Here is a 10,650-nt window from a genome sequence, read left to right as displayed (position 1 = left end):
AGGAGAAAGTGCAGTATGATTTAATTTGGTTTTGTAGGGAATAGATCGGAGGCCGTCTTACCGGTAGGCTGTGCCCTGATTTCAGTAAGACAACAGAACGCTATAACAACAGACTCACAAGAAGTTTCCATCCAGCATTTCCAGCACCCTAAATGATCAGGATTTGCCTGTAACAAGGAATGGGCAAACAGGGTTTCCAGTTAGTAGCAGGAACTATGTTTTCCAATTGACCTTGTATATAAACTTTTTTTTCATGTTGGCTGAAATATAGATGTACAAGTGCCAAATTAAAATAGTCCTACAGAAACTAATTAGGGCTATATTTAATCTGAAAAATTACATAGTGGTTGTATTATTTGTATCCTGCGCTGGAGATATCTGGGGCCGTGCACTGCCAGTGGTACCTGATTTCTTGACCTGACAGGTAGTCTGCTCACAGGTAATACCCTAATTTAAATCAGGTCATTGTAAAAAACCCTAAATGGGATAAAGTAAGACAAATCTACTTCATTAGAATAAAATCGGTCTGATTTGCAGCTTCTGGAAATTAAGCAAATATAAACCAGGATAAAACTAGTTTAAAAGCCCCCACAGGCAAGACCTATCTTGGCATTTAAAGTGGCTAAAATCACCGTTTCCATTAAACAGCCCTGAATTTAGATTGCGTCTGGTTTAAGTGTGTAACAGATGCGGTGAAGCAGTCCCACTAACAAAGAAAGAGTGGAGGAGGCAGCTGAGAAGTACATCGAGGGCATCTCACTGCCCATCTCAGTCTGCTCTCAGCATCGGGTCGCAGGCTGGTCTACCAGCTGCTGAAGGTGAACCCCCCCTTGCTTTTGGAGTCCCAGAGGTGAGAAGGGCGGCCCCGGGGGTGAGGCCCAAGGTTCTGAACATCCTTTAGGAAAAAAGGATCACCTCTCCACCTCTGAGGGAAGAGCTTGGTGATGAAGACAGGCGTGGTCATTGGTGCTGCCCTTTCATTTACAAAGTGTGTAAAAGTGTGTCTTGCCGAGTAGTCACTGTGAACGCCTGAAGACCATTCATCTCCTGGGGTCTGGGCAGAGTTTGGACTCTGCCATTTACTCTGGACACAAAGTGGAATGGTGTGACCTGACAGGTTAGGCAGTGCCTCTGCCTGTTTTCAGCACAACGCAAACAGCATTCTGAGATGTGGAAAATTGCCCAAGACTGCACCAACATGCCCAAATAGATGTGAAATGTCTTCTCACAGTAACAAGGAAACAGCCTCTTCCAGTATCTCAAAATAAGGGACATAATATACATGAAAAAAATCACCCCTACACCGATAAATCTGGAAGGCAATGCTTTTTAAGGTTAGAGAATATAAAAAAGTTGATATTCTGAGCTACAGCACGTTGGTCTTTTCTGCAAGCAAAGAGCACGGGTGCCTTCAGAAATGGACGGGTGCCTCTGCCTGTGTCTGCTCTGCCCCAGCACAAGTGTATCTCTGCTCTGGGCTAGTGACAAGCTTGAGGCCAGTCTTTCTGGTTTCGATGGGGCTTTCCTTGTGGTCTTAATGAATCACAACACCTTCCTGAATCAGGATGTACATCTCTAAACAAACCCTATTATAACAAACCCTAAGTGCGTGGCTTGTACACTGCCCTCAGGGAGGCAACAAATGCAGCATTTCTTATAAATTAAAGTATATTTTTGACACTATGCATAAAATTCTTTTGAGGGATCCACTGCTGGAGCTGTGATGTTGCTCCTGCATTTTCAGCTCTGCACTACCGCACACAGTAATTATCTTTGCCAAGAGCATCTCTTCCTAATGCCCCATAAAACACACTTAGCAGCGGGAAGGTCAGGCATGCCTATTAACTCACACAAGGAGGGGAGGGACACTAGGCAGTGAATGAAGACGGTGAGGACCGAAGCTCGCATAGCGTCCAGCCCTCCAGCTGGGCACAAATATTCAGTGGGAAATGTCTTCCACTAGAAAATGCTAATCTGATAACATGAAACGGGCTCTGGGAACGGGCTGGCAGCCAGGCAAGTGAGCAGCCCTCCCAGCTTCCTGCACACCTGGTTCCTCCTGTCCTGTCCATATCCTCCAGATCCCACCTCGAAGGGGACACGGCTCAATGCACATAGTTTTCTGCTGTTAATGATAGCGTGATACCATTAATGATAATAACTTAATTAGTAAAATTTGTTCTAATGAATGCTGAATGCGATCCATTTCTTTTTCAAGTCTGTTTTCAATCAGGAAAAAAGGAATTTTCACCATATTTTTGTTGCTGTGTGTTCCCGCCCAGCTGCTGTTTGGGACAAGGAAGATGAGGCCTTCAGAAGAAGTAAAAAAAAGTCTTAAAATTAATAGGAAACAGTGCCAAAGGATTAAGAAAAAGCATCTTGTGTCTTCCCAGCAGCATTTAAGCAATAAAGATAAACATTGTAATAATTATTTTCCTTGTACAATTGCCAAAGACAATAATGAAGATGGTTTAAACGTCACTGCAGACATTGTGGGAAACCAGCTGGGAGAGGGAGAGCACAGCTGTTCGGATAACACCTCCTTTGGCAGGGAAGTGAGGGAATTCAGAACAGGTCTCTCGCAGACCATCGTGTTGTTTGCAAGAGTTGGATTAATTTTAATAAGTAATAACTTCCTGAAGGTGGCCGCAGGTGGAATGGGTAGCTGTTGCTTGCTGACTGTTGCAGTAACAAAAGGTGTTTCTGCTTCTTGAAGAGTAGATAGAGCAGCCAGAAAGAGAAGGCTTCGCTTGTCAAATTTTGAGGCACAAGCAGGTTGAGCATCTTGACCATTCATCCTGTTTAAATCTATGTCAATTAACAGGAGGGTAATTGCAGCCTTGCTTCAGGATCAGCACAGTTCCCTTCAAACAGCAGCACACCCTTCATTTGTGGGATTTTTTTTCCTGTTGTTGGGATGTGCCCTGGTTTTTGTTTGGCTTTTTCCTGCCATGTCAGAGCTAGGATGCTGCAGGCTACAGTTAAACTCACGAGCCGTGTTCTGGGGAAGGCTCAGCTAAACTGCAGCCTCAGCTGCTGGCTGGTGCTGCAGACTGGGTCAAAAAAAATCAATGGTCAGGATTCAGATCAGAAATGCAAAAACCTAAAAAACAGGGTTTTTTCCCATTTTAAAGAGGTCAAGGGGTCCAATGTTCAAAGATGTTCTGCCCTCCAAAGAGGCAGAAATGTGCTTGGCAGCATTTTTAAGACACATGAGGCTTATCCTCTCTTTGAGATCAACATTGTGAATAATTTTGTTCAAGTTTCAGAACAAAATCGCTTAAAAAATGGCAAACTCCAAACGTTTAGGTTTAAAAAAAATAAGACATGCATATGTTCTGGGAAATGTGAAATAATGCAGAGGGAAGACAGTAAATGAGCACCATGGAGTCTGCATTCCTGTAGCACTGTGCAATTCTAACAAAGGGCCATATAAACATCCAGATGCATCCTGTGTAACCGTATGCAGGTTGAAATGGACAGGGTATTTCATTGCTTCCATGTTTTATGGCAACAGTTAGAGCCAGTCTTGGCTGTAGGAGGTATTGAAGGTGAGGAAGTGTTAGCACTGAGCTGAATCTGTAAAACAGGGAGCCTGTCCTGACACCTTTCCAACAAAAGACCAAAGGAGCATCTATTGCATTGTTGGGAATTTAATGGGGTATTAGACAAACGGAGCGATTCTCAGCGTGTTGAGAGGGGCCCAACTGAAAATGTTTTTCATGGAATACATATAAATTTACACACTGTAGAGCTAATGACCCGATAGTTAATGTATTGTCATCTTGTGAAAGGAGTCGAGTTCCTTAAAACAGTGTAGTGAAAAACCAAGGGTAATGCCTTCTCTGGACACCAATGTGCAAAGTGATATGCAAAAAGATAGCTGCACCGACGAACTAATCATTCTGCACGTGAGAACTTTCTGTTCAGGCCTGAGGTTTGCTGTTGGCAAGAGGGATGAGAGATGCTGAGCTCTCTGGGGTGTGTGGTGGCAAAAGACCCAGACAAGGGGAGAGCCAGGGGTAAGTGGTTTTACATGTTCTGTATGTTGCAGTGTTTCACTCGCTGCTGTGTCTGTAGCTGGACATGCCAAAAGAGGTGGGCCAGTGTATCAAACTGAGCAACTGGTCAGTGTCAGCGATGCCCCACCACTCTGTCAACTCTGCACAGCTGGACTGCAGCTAAGACAAGAGCCCTGAGGACCACAACTCTACACCCTCATTCAAAAAGAGGCCAAAGAAAAGTAAATTTCAAGACGCCCTGATGAAGGCAGAATTTCCTCTCAGGAAATTTCACTGTGATCAGTGAAAGCACGTTGGATGTGCCCTATGGGAACCCAGGAATCTCCAGTTCAAGCTTCCAGCCAGCCTGAGAACAGGCTGCTCTGCTCACACGTCCTGCTGCACCAGCTCCCAGCCAAGAGCCTCCCAAGCTGTCACCAAGCCTGGAGTGGAGGAACACACTTCAGGTAAATTTTTAAAACCATATTGGCATGGCGTCCCTCAGCCTGAATAACAATGCACCATCTTCCCCCTAAATCCTGCCCAGTGACATATGACTAGGGGGTATTTTTCTGCCCTTTCACACTTCTTGTTGACTGGTTTTAATCAATTGTTGGGTCAAAAGAAATTACTATAGCACCAGGAGCTGATTGATTTTAAGGTTTTAGCAAATATTGGGATCTAAATGTTTATAAAGTGTCCTGTTACAAAACCACATACTACTTTGTTATTCTGTTAAACTGATCCCTTGCCTGTTGAGAAGTTGAAGAAGAAGATCCCTGTTGTTGAGAAGTCTTGTTTTTTCGATGGGTCTGGGTCTGTTCTTTATGGTGGGTCGGGCTTATAGCACAGACGCAAAGCAGGTAGTGTGAAAGAGGTAACAGACATGAAAAGGTAACATGAAAAGATATGAAAAGGTAACAGACATGACAGAAAGACATAAAAGGACATTGGGCTTAACAGAGGAGGGCCTTGATAACGGTTGTTGCAAGGCTTATTGGCAGAGCCAGAAAAAAAGATCCAGATCTTCAGGGCCCTATATAAATTAGAGCTGTATATAAATTAACCTGGCCTAGTAGGAACTGAAGTGACTCCCTGCCTTTCCCCCACTATTTTGTGAATTAAAGGAAATGTAGAAATGTAGCCTGAACACATGGTTAAGGACGTATATATCCAGTTTGTGGAAATGCGTGAGAAGAGTACATCGAACAGCAGGACTGAGTGATTCTCTTCTTTCAGGTTTGAACAAGTAGTTAGAGCACTCTGACTCTGTTTCTGAATGCGAGAATCTCCTCCTTGAGAGATACCCCCAGGCTATCATTTGCAAACAATTGGAGATTAATTGGGGAACCAGTCAAAGACAGTTCCTTAATTTTTAACCTGTAGCGAGAAAAGTCCTTTGTGCTGTGACACTGCAAAAAGCAGTGCCAAAAATTGTGTCGTTGTCACTGTATGTTACTTCCAGAACAATAATGCATCCTCCCTCATGCAGTCATGATCCAGCCTGTAGTCCCAGAAAAAAGGGTTGGCATTACCTTTAGAGAGCAAATTAGCTCATCGTGGCCGGTCAGTGGTACATGCAGGCACAGCTTGAGGGGAATCACTGGGGGTCTGCAATGCTCTAGGTAATGCGCTCTCGGTAATACTGTAGCACCATAAGCTGGGTGGGTTCAGAGACAGAAATCAAAATACACTTGATGTAGATGTGAACCAGCCCTTCATCTTGCAAGTATTTGCAACGTATGTGTTCATCAGCAGGTGTCACTATGCTATCGGTTGCAAAAGTGTCGAACCACCATTGTGAATTAACTTCATTTTGAGCCTGTACCTGAGCCGTTTTGCTGTGCACTCCACAGGTGTTTATTGAACACTCCTGGGTGGATCTTTCTTTCCTTTGCTTTTAACTAACTTATCAAAGAAGTTACCTTTGTGCTTGCTACAGAGATACTGTCTTCAAAAAGTTTCTTTGTGATTTAATGATACGTTCGAGTCTTTTTGCAAGGGTTTGGTTGTTCCAGACAAAATGTTGGTAGATAGTATGTGCTTCAAAGCCCCAAAGTTTGCAATAATTAATTCACCTTGTTGTCTGATGTTGGCTTGCTATGTATTAAAATATTAACAGTGTGAGCACAGTGGAAAGCAAGGCAGTGGGCAAAAAGACGCACCTGAAGTCTCTGTAAGCTCTCTGTTAACTGAGAGCTCCGAAACATTCCCTGTTGTTATGGCAGAAGTGTTAGGGAGGAGAATTTGTTACAGAGGGTCACGTAGAAACGTTGACGAAAGATGCTTTGAAGACTCATTCCTGCCATGGCATTAAATGACCCTGGAAGATAACGTGTGGATTAACACTGACTTACCTCTTCACCAAATGGGTTTGTGTGTGGAGGGTTTTGGTAGTGGGAGAGGGGGCTATGGAGTGGCTCCTGTGAGAAGCTTCTAGAAGCCACCTTGGCTTGAAGTTAGCCCCGCCTCTGGTCAGGGATGAGCCAATCAGCACCTCTGCAATAATCATATTTAAGAGGAAAAAACCTGCTGGGCAAGTTCTTCTGTTTTACTTTTTGGAGAGGAGGGGCATGTGAGAGAAAGAGCCAAGGTCAGTGAAGAAGAATGAGGAATGTGTGCTGGAGCAGGGAATCCCCTGCCCTTGCAGCTCATGGAGATTAGTGATGGTGCAGATGCCCACCGGCAGCCCATGGAAGACCCCATAATGGAGCAGGTGACCGTGCCTGAGGAAGGCTGTGACTCCGAGGGAAGCCCATGCTGGAGCAGTCCATTGCTGGGAGAACTACAGCCCACAGAAGGGACCCACAGTGGAGCAGTTAGCAAAGTGCTGCAGCCCATGGGAAGGACTTACACTGGAGAAATTCATGGAGTATCCCATGCTGGAGCAAGGGAGGACTGTGAAAAGTCCCCTTCCTGAGGAGGAAAGAATGGCAGAAACAACCTGTGATAGACTGACCGCAACCCCCGTTCCCCATCCCTCTGCACCTCTGAAGGGGAGGGGACAGAGAAATGGAGAGTCGAGCTATGCCCAGGAAGAGGGGAGCAGTGGGGTGAAGGTGTTTTAAAGATCCAATTGTATTTCTCATTATCCTGCTTTGATTCAATTAGTAAACTGGTGATGATTTTGTTGTTTAAATTAAATTGGTGGGGGTTTTCCCCAAGTCTGGGGGTTTTTTTTGTTTGTTTGTTTCTTCTGTGACTGTAGTTGGTGAGTGAACCCTCCCTGTCCTGCTCCCCGTCCCAACAGAGGGGTGTAGGAATGAGGCAGAGGCTCTGTGGTGCTTTGTTGCCAGCTGGATGGGCTTAAACCACAACAGGGAGACAGCTGAAGATGTGGCTTTTGGAGATAGGGGACATATTTAAATTTTCTGATTATCCAACCCAATTCACAGATGGAGCATTAGCTTAAAGTACTTTCTATAGGCTGTGCTTAGTTTTGGAAAAAGGTCCGTGCTTTCAAAGGCCTGTGAGTCAGAGTGAAAGATCTCAAGGGGATAAACATCCGAAGTGACCAGGTGGGGAGCTGAAATCAAAGGGATGGAGATTAAAGTTAAGAACAAAGGGAGTGACTTATGGCTAACTGGGCTCTTTTGTTTGGGTATCTCATGTGGTAGGTTGAAAGAAAAATGGCATTATACGTGGCTTTGACTATTTATATTCAAATTCATATGCAGTAAACATAGAAATTACACTAGAAAATAACCCAGCATCATTGGCACAAGTTTGATTTCTGATGGGGAAAAAAGATGTAAGGTATACACACCTGCCCCTTTCTGGAAAGAGGAAACATTTTTTTTTATTCACCTGTATTTCAGCTGAATAAAGCACAACTTGCATGTTGCTATCTGTCAGCACTAACATTATTGGGCAGTTCTTCTCCCCATTCATTCAAACTCCACTCTTAGGGACCGGCACTTCCAAAACCTCTTTCCATCCTGCTTTTCCAAATACTGACTCCTTTGGACCCTTACGACACTGCTTACGACACTAATTTTTTGTGGATGATGAGTCTTGACACACAGTTCCCAATAAGTTTGTAGACTATGACTTTCTTGTGCACACCTTGTACAGGTGCAGACAACATGCAGTTTTAATAATAACAGCAACAACAAAAGGAATGACGTTCAATCATGCTGCAGTAACACAGAAGGCTTGTATGAATCTCCTTGAATTGGGTTATAAGTATTCAAGGAAACATTTCTAAAAATGCATAGAAGTATCTTTTAAAGCTTGCAATAAGCATCCTTCTGTGTCGTTACCAGTACCGTGCACATAGGATTGTAAGGCTTTAATTTAACATTGGGGGAAGTTTACTTTCTTGTGGTATTATCAAATTCGGAGTCTCTATACAGGATACCACTAGCCTTATATTTGTAAATGTTTCCGGTATAGGTTATCAATCAGGCTTGCCTTTATGTTTAAGGACAGTTCCCAACAATTTATTTTAAGAACAGGAATTCTGAGATGTGTTAATATTCAGTCCTGACTCATTTTCCTTTATACTGGAAGCAGACAATTTTAACTTACAAAAGCAAACCTGAATGCTGTGGACAGTGAATGCTTGCCAACATAAGAACAGGAAAACGTCGACCAGTTTGTTCCTTCCTTTCCAACGTGGCCGGTGGCCCTGTTTTGCACTGACTACTGATGAAGGAGTTTTATATCCCTGCTCTCTTATTGGCACTGATCGCTTTACTCAGAGAGCAAATTTACTCAGGTCTATTTTGAGTAAAAGAGCCAGACAAGACCATTGAGCTTTGAAATGCTGGATGTGAAAAAGGGCTCAGCTGGGAGGGCTTCTACTCTTAAACGAGTAAAGGATGAAATGCCAATCCCTTCCTATCAGTCCACAAACGATCCCTGTCCTCACAGCTTGCTCCTGGTCTGTTTCTGAAAGTTGCTCATAGGGAGTTCAGTGCTTTTTCGAACTTTTCCTTGCATCTTTTCAGTTACGGACAGTCTTTTGGTTAACTTTTGAACGCATTTTTTCCTTCCTTACTTCCCTTATTTATCCTTGTTCCACTTTTATAACACATTTTGCATTTACATTATCTGCAGCACTTTGGTAACACTGCACTAAAGCCATTTGCTTCAGGAAGAAAGGCCTGCTGAGATCTTAAAAGATGCAACGGTGCAGATTATAACTGCTGGTAGAGTTTTCTAGTTCTTAAAAATCGTGTGATATTTGAAATGTTTCATTCTTTAAGGTTTTGTAAAGAGCTAACTGCCTGCTTGCCTGATATACCTGCAAGGTTCACATTTTCCTGCTAGCACTTTCACTGCCAAGTCTCTGAGGAAAATCAGATGCTGAAGCTCTGGAAATTTCAAGAGTATCAAAAGCTCGCCTGCTGCTTCTCTAATGTGTTAGTTTCTACTGCTGAGAGTGAAAATACCAAACAAGCGTGCTACTTTTTCTCGTTTTCTGTAGCCTCCTTCTCAAGGACGAGAGCCTGAAAGCAATTTTGGGACTTGAATTTAATGTAGAGTGACCAACATCTCCAACATCTCAACAGTCATGTCTGTTTGTTGTTTTCTTTTTTAAAGCCTCATCAACAGTGGTCATTTTCTAAATTTCAAACCTATTTTGTCATGCCTGCCATGACACATGGGCTGAAATGGGCACCTCACTGCCTCTGAAGAAATCGAATTCAGTGGTAACTGAGGGGGACCACTGGCTGTGATCCACAAAGGCATGAGGAACTTCTCATGTGGGAATGTCTGCAGGAGTTGGACCCCCATCATAACCGTAATAAATTTTTATTTTCGTGTGCCTATAAAAACTTATCTGTGTGTACATATCTGTCCATACACAGATATATACAACGGATACAAATATGCATGCAGTCACAGACACCACACTGGAGTTGCTCTCCACATGGTTGTTGGCAGCTGGAACCAAGAGATCTCAGAAATGACAGTTAAAGGGGACCAGGAGAAAAATTTATGCAAAGTTTAAAATATTTCTGGAGGCAGTGGAAAGTAAAGGCCATCAGGTTTGCATCATACTTCGTTAGGTAGCAGAGGGGACTGAGGAGATGATTGCTTGCAGAAAGAGATGAGTGAGGAACTGGCAGCAGTGTATCTTAAAGAAGAGGATGTTAATGTTGTGGAGCTGTGGGAGAGAAGAGAAAAGGTTCCCGAGTGCAGTGAAAATGACCCAAACAAATATGGATGATGATCTTGGCAGGTTTGTGTGGAATAGGTTGTAGGAGAGTTTAGATGTCCAAGGTATTGATACAACTATTTAGCACGTCTATCATGGTATTTATTTACAAATGTGTTGTCACTGAGAGTTGGAGTTGATCTCATCAAATACTTAAATGCATGTATCTGAGTAAACTTGTCCCTAAGCCTCTTTCTGAAGTCAATGGATGAAGGAGCACTTTGAGAGGGAGATTCATGCAACATCTCTTGAGCAGCGTTCACGTTCACTGGTGTCTATTTATCCCCATTAGATATCAAAGGAGGTACTGAAGTCACTTAGTGACCTGAGAAGTAAAAGTGCAGGCTAATCCATGGGGACTCTCAGCTTTGGTCAAAGTAACTAACATATGAAACTATAAAATTCTTTGTACTTTGCATCAGCTGTTATTTTCAGTTCGGCCCCTGTTTTTCTCCTTCATATTTGAATTTCCAAGAACTGCCA

The sequence above is a fragment of the Buceros rhinoceros genome, unplaced genomic scaffold (genome assembly GCF_000710305.1).
Source record: "Buceros rhinoceros silvestris isolate BGI_N320 unplaced genomic scaffold, ASM71030v1 scaffold16120, whole genome shotgun sequence".
Taxonomy (NCBI): Eukaryota; Metazoa; Chordata; class Aves; order Bucerotiformes; family Bucerotidae; genus Buceros; species Buceros rhinoceros.
This window is presented reverse-complemented; position numbering follows the sequence as displayed.